Source organism: Oratosquilla oratoria, chromosome 43, assembly GCF_046742065.1.
Source record: "Oratosquilla oratoria isolate Oo_2021 chromosome 43, ASM4674206v1, whole genome shotgun sequence".
NCBI classification, from domain to species: domain Eukaryota; kingdom Metazoa; phylum Arthropoda; class Malacostraca; order Stomatopoda; family Squillidae; genus Oratosquilla; species Oratosquilla oratoria.
In genome coordinates, this window is record NC_134819.1 from 11963646 (window position 1) to 11973645 (window position 10000).

At 42.7% G+C, this 10000-nt stretch overlaps 1 protein-coding gene across 1 annotated transcript in view; it reads left to right on the plus strand.

Moving 5' to 3' along the window:
- Window positions 1–10000, plus strand: part of LOC143022093 (proclotting enzyme-like) — a 30168-nt gene that overhangs the window by 12589 nt on the left and 7579 nt on the right. The gene's annotated exons all lie outside the window — the stretch shown is intronic.

Consider the following 10000-nt stretch of genomic DNA (forward strand, 5'->3'; position numbering starts at 1 on the left):
TTAATGTTTGCTGGAGAGATGGTAGAGTGTCGGAGGACTGGAGGATTGCCTGTATCTTTACAAGGGAAAAGGGGACGAGTGTGAATGTAGTAGTTTCAGAGGGATTAGCTTGTTAAGTGTAGTTGGGAAGGCTTATGGGAGGATCTTGATTGAGAGGATTAGGAGAGGAACAGAAGGAGTAATTGGTGAGGAACAGTGTGGATTTAGGACAGGTAGAGGTTGTGTAGATCAGATCTTTGTGGTAAGACAAATATGTGAGAAAGCTATAGGAAAGGGGAAGGATGTTTTTTGGGCTTTTATAGATCTGGAAAAGGTTTACGATAGGGTAGACAGAAAGGCACTGTGGGAGGTTATGCAGATATACGGGATAGGAGGAAAGCTTCTGGGAGCTGTCAAGAGTTTTTATGAGAATAGTAGAGCTTGTGTCAGGATTAGAAATGGAGAGAGTGAGTGGTTCGAGGTAAAGGTGGGACTTCGTCAAGGATGCATTATGTCGCCCTGGCTGTTCAACTTATACATGGATGGGGTAGTGCGAGAGGTAAATGCAAGGGTAGTGGGTCAGGAATTGGAGTTGGTTAAAGAAAATGGAGAAAAGTGGGAGGTGAGCCAGCTGTTGTTTGCGGACGACACTGCGCTTGTGGCAGGATTGGAGGAGGGATTGAGGAGGTTAGTGACAGAGTTTGGGAGAGTATGTGATAGAAGAAAGCTGAAGATAAATGTGGGTAAAAGTAAGGTGTACAAGAAGTGAAAGTGGCAGTAGACTGGAAGTGAGCATTAAGGGAGAGCGACTGGAGGAAGTGGATAATTTTAGATACTTGGGTGCAAATGTGGCAGGAAAAGGTGGAGTGAAGGTGGAGGTAGAATGTAGATTGAGAGAAGCGAGTAAATGCCTGGGTGGATTAAAAAGTGTAATGAGGAATAGACATTTGAGAATGGATGCTAAGAGGACACTGTATGAAGGAGTGATTGTGCCAACAGCACTGTATGGGGCAGAAACGTGGAACATAAGAGAGGAAGAGAGGAGTTTGAATGTGTTTGAGATGAGGTGTCTGAGAAGTATGATGGGGGTTACTAGGCTAGATAGAGTGAGAAACGAGGAGGTGAGGAGGAGAACAGGGGTGGAAAGGGAGTTGGGAGATAGGGTTGATGAAAGTGTATTAGGATGGTTTGGACACATGGAAAGAATGAGTGAAGAAAGACTAGTAAAACAGGTATAGAAGGTAGATGTGGAGGGAGTGAACTTGAAGGGACGTCCTAGGATAAGGTGGATGGATGGGGGTGAAGGGGGCTTTGGGGAAGAGGGGAATGTCTGTTGAGGAAGGACGTGAGAGAACAGAAGACAGGGGTGAATGGAGAATGGTTGTATATGGATGATGTTGTGATGTATGAGGTGGAATGGGTGGTGGGATGGGGGGGTGAGGTAGTATGTGTGAGCAAATTTTGACGCAGCCCGAAGGGATTTCTCCCCGTCTTCTCCTTTTAAGCAATGGGGGACGGAGAGGGGGGGGTCGCCGATTTAATGAAGCGGCCTTGCTGTGGATGTGCTGTGTCTTGCGACACTGCTTCTGACCCAGGGCAGTGGACAAGGTGCAGGGATGACCCGTCTTCCATGAGGTGCTAAGATAAGAGGGAGGGTGGAGGGGTGTGGAGTGTATTCAGGGATGGAATGGGTGGGAATGATTTTATGCCTTTTCCTTTTTGGCTACCTTCCTTGTAAGGGGAAAAAAAGCCTTGGTATATGTATGTATATATATATATATATATATATATATATATATATGTGTGTGTGTGTGTGTGTGTGTGTGTGTGTGTGTGTGTGTGTGTGTGTGTGTGTGTGTGTGTGTGTGTGTGTGTGTGTGTGTGTGTGTGCGTGTGTGTGTGTGTGTGTGTGTGTGTGTGCATGTATGTGTGTGCACGTGCGTATGTGTGTGTGTGTGTGTGTGTGTGTGTGTGTGTGTGTGTGTGTGTGCATGTATGTGTGTGTACGTGCGTATGTGTGTGTTTTTGTGTGTGTGTGTGTGAGTGTGTGTGTGTGTGTGTGTGTGTGTGTGTGTGTGTGTGTGTGTGTGTGTGTGTGTGTGTGTGTGTGTGTGTGTGTGTGTGTGTGTGTGTGTGTGTGTGTGTGTGTGTGTGTGTGTGTGTGTGTGTGTGTGTGTGTGTGTGTGTGTGTGTGTGTGTGTGTGCATGTATTCACCTTGTATTCACCTTGGTCTTTGGATCGCGTGTTGGCCTCGTGATCGACAGCTATTTCCCTCCCGGAAGAGAGCTCAGAGCTCGTATGACGGATCTATGGGTAATGCTAATTCCTTACACACACATACACACCCAACTCCCCGCCCACGAGAGTCGGAGTAACGACCCGAAGCACAGCGATACCGAAATAACTTCGACCCTGGGCAGGATTCGAACTAGGTTCTGCTGCACCTCCGCACTGGCAGTCCAGTACTCTATCAACCACGCCACCGAGTCGTGTGTGTATGTGTGTGTGCATGTGTGCGTGTGCGTGTGTGTGTGTGTATGCATGTGTGTGTGTTTGTGTGTGTGTGTGTGTGTGTGTGTGTGCGTGCGCGCGCGCGTGTGTGTGTGTTTGTATGTATGTATGTGTGTGTGTGTGTGTGTGTGTGTGTGTGTGTGTTTGTCTGTGTGTGTGTGTGTGTGTGTGTGTGTGTGTGCGTGTCTTCTGTGTGTGTGTCTGTGTGTGTGCATGTGTGTGTGTGTGAAAATGTGTGTGTGTGTGCATGTGTGTGTGTGTGTGATTCACCTTGGTCTTTGGATCACGTGTTGACTCGTGATCGACAGCTATTTCCCTCCCGGAAGAGAGCTCAGAGCTCGTATGACCGATCTATGGGTAATGCTATGACCTTACACGCACACACACACCCAACTCCTCGCCCACGAGAGTTGGAGTAACGACTCGAAGCGCAGTGATACTGAAATAATTTCAGCCTTGGGCAGGATTCGAACCAGGTACCACCGGCACCTCCGTACTGACAATCGGAAACTCTACCAACCGCGCCACCGATTCGTTCTGTGTGTGTGTATTCACCTCGGATCTGCTGCAGCCTCTTTTCGAGACAGCCAGACACCACCCTACGGCAGTGAGCTCAGAGCTCATTATTAGCAGATCTCTGGGTAGGTCTGAGACCACTCACACTCCACACACCGGGAATGCAAGGTCACAACTCCTTGACTAACGTCCCGTACCTACTCGCTGCTAGGTGAAGAGGGGCTACACGTGAAAGGAGACAAACCCAACTTGTCTCCGCCCGACCGGGGAATCGAACCCCGGTTCTCCGGCTTGTGAGGCCAGTGCCTTACCAATCCGCCACCGGCCGTGTGTGTGCATGTGTGTGTATGTGTGTGTTTGTATGTGTATTCACTTGGTCTTGGTCTTTGGATCACGTGTTGGACTCGTGATCGACAGCTATTTCCCTCCTGGAAGAGAGCTCAGAGCTCGTAGGTCCGATCTATGGGTAATGCTATGACCTTGCACACAGACACACACCCAACTCCCCGCCCACGAGAGTCAGAGTAACGACCCGAAGCGCAGCGGTACCGAAATAATTTCGGCCCTGGGCAGGATTCGAACCATGAGCTGCGGGCCACTATTGTGACAGATCAGTGCTCTACCAACTACGCCACCGAGTCGTGTAAGTGTGTAAGTGTGTGTGTGCATGCGTGTATGTGTGTGAGTGTATGTATGTGTGGATGTGTGTATTTACCTAGTTGTACTATACGGGAAGGGGAGCTTTGTTCGTGGTGACCCGTTTTTGTATCTCGCAAGATCAAGTTTGTTCTTAAATTGTTGTATTGTGTTTGCATACACTATTTCTTCATCCAATTTGTTCCATATATCTCTCACTCTGTGTGGGAAGCTGTTCTTTTTCAGGTCTCTTCTGTAGTTATCCTTTTTGAGTTTCGTTGCATGTCCTCTTGTTTTTCCTCTGTCCCGCTTTAATAGGTCCTCTCTATCAAGGCATTTTTTTTCCTTTCGTAATTCTGTAGATGGTTATTAGGTCCCCTCGTTCTCTTTTTTGTTCCAAGGTTGGCAATTCCAGTTCGACCAGTCTTTGTTCATATGTCAGGTTTGCAAGTGTTGGGACCAACTTTGTCGTTACTCTTTGTATTCTTTCTAATTTTCTTATATTCTTTTTTGTACTGGGTGACCATATCAGAGCTGCAAATTCCAGTTTTGGCCTTATCAGTGTCTGTAATATTTTCTTGATCATTTCCTTATCCAGGTATTCAAAGGCCACCTTTATTGATCTCAACAAATTGTATGTTTCTCCGACTATTTTATTTATATGTTTATCTGGCGACATGTCTTTGTTGATTAGTACTCCTAGGTCCCTCTCAGAATTTACTTTCTTTATTTCTTTTCCATCAATTTTATACTGTCCTGTTATTCTTTTCTTGTTTTTTTTTTCAAATTCAATTATACTGCGCTTTTTGATGTTGAATTCTACCTCCCATCTCTTACTCCACTCTGAGACTTTGTTCAGATCCCTCTGCTATGAGTCACAGTCTATTTCTAAGTTTATTCTCTTTAGTAATTTTGCGTCATCCGCAAAGCAGTTCATGTGACTTTCAATGCCTTCGTCCATGTCATTTACATATATATTAAACATTATCTGAGCTAGTACTGATCCCTCTGGGATGCCACTACTCATTTCTTCCCCTTTTGAATATTTGTCTCTAAGCATCACTCTCATTTTTCTTCCATGTAGGAAGTCCTTCATCCAATTCAATAGTTTTCCATGTATGCCTCCTATTGATTCCAGTTTCTATAGTAATTTGCTGTGTGGTACCTTACCAAATGCCTTTTGTAAGTCCAGGAATGCACAGTCTGCCCAGTATTCCCTTTCTTACAATATATCTATCAATCTTGAATAGAAACAAATTAAATTAGTGGTACGAGTACATGGTCTTCCTTATATGAACCCAAATTGCATCGGGTTCAGTGTATTATTCTCCTCCAGATATTTTGTCCATCTATCATGGTTCTCTCACAAATTTTAACTATTGTACTCGTGTGTGTACAGTATGTGTGCGTGTATGTGTGTGTGCGTGTGTGTGTGTGTGTCTGTGTTTGTGCGTGTGTGTGTGATTCACCACCATCACCACCATGGTCTTGGATCACGTGTTGGACTCGTGATCGACAGTTATTTCCCTCCCGAAAAGGAGCTCAGAGCTCATATATGACCGATCACTGGGTAATGCTGTGACCTCACACGCACACACACCCCAACTCACCGCCCACGAGAGTTGGGGTAACGACTCGCAGCGGAGCGATACTGAAATTATTTCAGTTCTTGGCGGGATTCAAACCCGGACCTCCGTAGTGGCAGCCGGGAACTCTACTAACAGCCATCGAGTCGTGCACGTGTGTGTGTGTGTGTGTGTGTGTGTGTGTGTGTGTGTGTGTGTGTGTGTGTGTGTGTGTGTGTGTGTGTGTGTGTGTGTGTGTGTGTGTGTGTGTGTGTGTGTGTGTGTGTGTGTGTGTGTGTGTGTATGTGTGTGTGTGTGTGTGTGTGTGTGTGTATGTGTGCGCGCGCGCGTGTGTGTGTTTGTGTGTGTGTGTGTATGTGTGTGTGTGTGTGTGTGTGTGTGTGTGTGTGTGTGTGTGTGTGTGTGTGTGTGTGTGTGTGTGTGTGTGTGTGTGTGTGTGTGTGTGTGTGTGTGTGTGTGTGTGTGTGTGTGTGTGTGTGTGTGTGTGTGTGTGTGTGTGTGTATGTGTTTGTGTGTGTGTATGTGTGTGCGTTAATGTGTGTGTGGTTATGTATATGTATGTGTATGTGTGAGTGTGTGTATGTGCTTGTGTGTGTGTGTGTGTGTGTGTGTGTGTGTGTGTGTATGTGTATGCGTGTGCATATGTGTGTGTGTGTGTGTGTATGTGTGTGTGTGTTTGTGTATGTGTGTGTGTGTGTTTGTGTGTGTGCGCGTGAATGTGTGTATGAGTATGTATGTGTATGTATTTACCTATTTGTATCTTAGGGGAAAGGGGAGCTAGGTATGTGGGGTCCCGTCTTTGTATCTCTTCATATCCAGTTTGCTCTTAAATGTATGTATTTTTTTTTTGCACACACTGTTTTTTCAACTAATGTGTTCCATATTAGTACATCTACCACTCTGTGAGGAAAGCCATTTTTTCAGGTTCCTTCTATGCCCTTCATAATTCTACAGATGGTCAACAGGTCACCTCTTGAGTCGGCAACTCCAATTTTAATAGTCTTTCTTCATATGAACATATTGATAGTTATGGAGCCATCCTCGTAGCTGATCTCTGGATTCTCTCAATCTTGTTTATATACATACATACATACATATATATATATATATATATATATATATATATATATATATATATATATATATATATATATATATACTGTATTGGGTGACCACAGTGTTACTTCGTACTCCAATTCAGGCCTGTATTCTTCATGGTCTTTGGATCGCAAGTTGGAGTCGTAATCAACAGCTATTTCCCTCCCGGAAGAGAGCTCAGAGCTCGTATGACCGATCTATGGGTAATGCTGTGACCTTACACGCACACGCACACACACATCCAACTCCCCGCCCACGAGAGTTGGAGTAACTACTCGAAGCGCAGCGATACTGAAATTATTTCAGCCCTGGGCAGGATTCGTACCAGGACCGCCGTAGTGACGGTCGGAGACTAACAACCACGCCATCGAGTCGTGTGTGTGTGTGTGTGTGTGTGTGTTCACTTGGTGTTTGGATCACGTGTTGGACTCGTGATCGACAGCTATTTCCCTCCTGGAAGAGAGCTCAGAGCTCGTAGGTCCGATCTATGGGTAATGCTATGACCTTGCACACAGACACACACCCAACTCCCCGCCCACGAGAGTCAGAGTAACGACCCGAAGCGCAGCGGTACCGAAATAATTTCGGCCCTGGGCAGGATTCGAACCAAGAACTACGGGCCACTATGGTGACAGTTCAGCGCTCTACCAACTGCGCCACCGAGTGTGTGTGTGTGTGTGTGTGTGTGTGTGTGTGTGTGTGTGTGTGTGTGTGTGTGTGTGTGTGTGTGTGTGATTGTATGTGTGTGTTTGTGTGTGTGTGTGTGTGTGTGTGTGTGTGTGTGTGTGTGTGTGTGTGCGAGTGACTGTACTTATTTACCTAGTTTATTTACCTAGTTGTATTTTACGGGAAGGGGAGCTACGTTCGTGATGTCTCACATTTGTATCACGCAGTGTCTAGTTTACTCTTAAATTGGTGAATGGTTTTTGCACACACTATTGTCTCTTCTAGTTTGTTCCAAGTGTCGAAAACTCTGTGTGGAAAACTGTTCTTCAGATCTCTTCTATTACTATCTTTTTTGAGTTTCTTTCCATGTCCCCTTGCATTTTTCTTGTCCTAGTTTAACAAGTTCTCTCTATCGAGTATTTCTGTGCCCTTCATGATTCTATAGATGGTCAGTAGGTCGCCTCTCTCTCTTCTTTGCTCCAGAGTCGATAACTTTAATTTAGCCAGTCTCTCTTCATATGACAAGTTTGAAAGTGCTGGAGCCATTTTTGTGGTTGCTCTCTGGATTCTTTAAATTTTCTTTATATTCTTTTTGGTACTGGGTGACCACAATGTCGCCGCATATTCTAGTCTAGGCCTTATCAATGTGACAAACATCTTTTTAATCATTTCATCGTCCAAATAGGTAAATGCCACTTTTATTGATCTTAGCAAGTTGTAGGATTCTCCGACAATTTTATTTAATTGTTTATCAGAGGACAAGTCGTTTGAGATAATTAATCCCAGATCTTTTTCAGATCCAACTTTTTTTTTACCTCCTTAGTTCTAATTTTATATTGTCTTCATATTCTATTTTTACTTTTTCCGAGCTCCATTATGCTACACTTCTTAATGTTGAAGTCCACTTCCCATTTCTGATTCCACTTCCAAACCTTATTCAGGTCTTCCTGTAGTGATTCGCAATCCGTTTTGGTTTTTACTTTCCTCAACAGTTTAGCGTCGTCTGCTAAGAAGCGTATGTAACGTTCCACATCATCATCCATGTTATTCTCATAAATAACAAACATTATTGAAGCCAATACAGATCTTTGCGGAACTCCACTAATCACCTCCTTCCAACCTGAATATTTTTTTCTGAGTACTACTCTTATCTTTCTATCGTTCAGGAAGTCCTACGTCCAGTTTAGCAGATTGCTTTGTATCCCTCCTATATTTTCCAATAAAAAAAAAAAAAAAAAAAAAAATTGGTACTTTGTCGAAAGCTTTTTGTAAGTCCAAGAAAGCACAATCAGCCCATCCATCCCTTTCTTGTATTATATCTGTCTTGAGTAAAAACAGATTAAATTTGTGGTGTATGATCTTCCCTGTCTGAACCCAAATTGTCCTTGGGTTTATTATAAAATTTTCTTCCAGGTGTTTTACCCATCTATTCTTGAGAATTTTCTCACAAATTTTGGTTATAGTGCTTGGTAGTGAAACCGGTCTATAGATAGTTGGTTCTTCCTTGTTTCTTCACTTATGTATTGGTACAATGTTGGCATTTTTCCAGTCTTTTGGCATTTTTCCTTCTTTGAGTGAGCAAATTATTATGTTATATATTTTGTCCATCAGTTCTTCTTTGCATTCTTATAGAATCCAATTTGCAATTCCGTCCGGGCCATGCGATTTCATAACATCAAAGTTTGTTAAACCTTCCCTTATTTCTTTTTGTGTTATTATTATTTCGCTCATAGGGGGAGATTGCACTTCACTTCCTTTGTCCCAATACTGTCCCTTCTCACTAGTGAAAACCGACTTGGAGTGATTATTCATTACTTCGGCCATATCTAAATATTCTGTGTATTCTGTATTTCATTGGCGTAGTTTCATCATTTCCTGTTTATTTTTAAGTTTACCATTCACATATCTATACAATAGTTTTCTATAATGTCTTTTATAGTTCCTTTTTTCGTCTCTTCACACTTTTACATACTCATTTCTATAGTTTATATTTGCCATTTTCCAGGTTTTTTATCTTTTCTCCATATTTTCCAAGCTCTGTCTCTTCTATCTTTTGCCTCACTGTATCTTCTGTTGAACCAGCACTTAATGTATACTCTCTCTTGTTTCTGTCTTGGTATGTGCCTCTTCACGCCTTCATTATAATTATCCATCAAGATCTCCCATTTCTCTTCCACTTTTGTCTCTTCCATGTAGAATTTTTCCCAATTTGCATCCTGAAAGAATTTCTTTAATTTTCCAAAGTCCGTTTTGTTATACATAAATCTTCCTTTCCTATACTTTTCATTTCTTTCCATATATATTCCTTTAGTTCAGTCTCTATAAGTATATGGTCACTTTTTTCCAAATGATGTCTTGTATTCAATTTTGTCCACAATTTCAGATTCTGTTGTAAATATTAAATCCATTCTCGACGGTTCCTCATTACTTCTGTATCTGGCGTTTTCATTGACCCACTGTGTCATTGTATATTCCATGGTCATGTCTAGTAATACATTACCCCACAAGTCTTCTCCGCCTTTCACTATTATTTCCTCCCAACATTTTTTTTTTTACAGTTAAAGTCTCCCATAATTACCAGGTTACCTTCACCCATTAGTATCTCATTTAATGAATGCCTTGTATCTTCTAGCATTTTCATATGCTCGTTCTCTTTCCAAGAGCTTGTTTTTGAGGGTACATAAATCACCACAAACTTTCTATTTTTCATGTCCTTGTTTTCGACTTTTATCATGATCAGATCTACATTTCTTTTACCCTCCGTAATCTTTGTCACATTAAATTTTTTTTTTTTTTTTTTTTTTTTTTTTTTTTGCCAAGAACATGATTCCTCCTCCCTGTTTCTCGTTTCTACTTTTAATCCAGTAATTGCATAACCCTTGCCCAACATTATTAGGCCCCTTAATTTCGTCCCCACAATTCCCATTATGTCTGTTTTTTCCTCTAACAGGTAATAATTTAGTTCATTCAGTCCTGAAATTAATCCGTCAATGCTAGTATAGGCCAC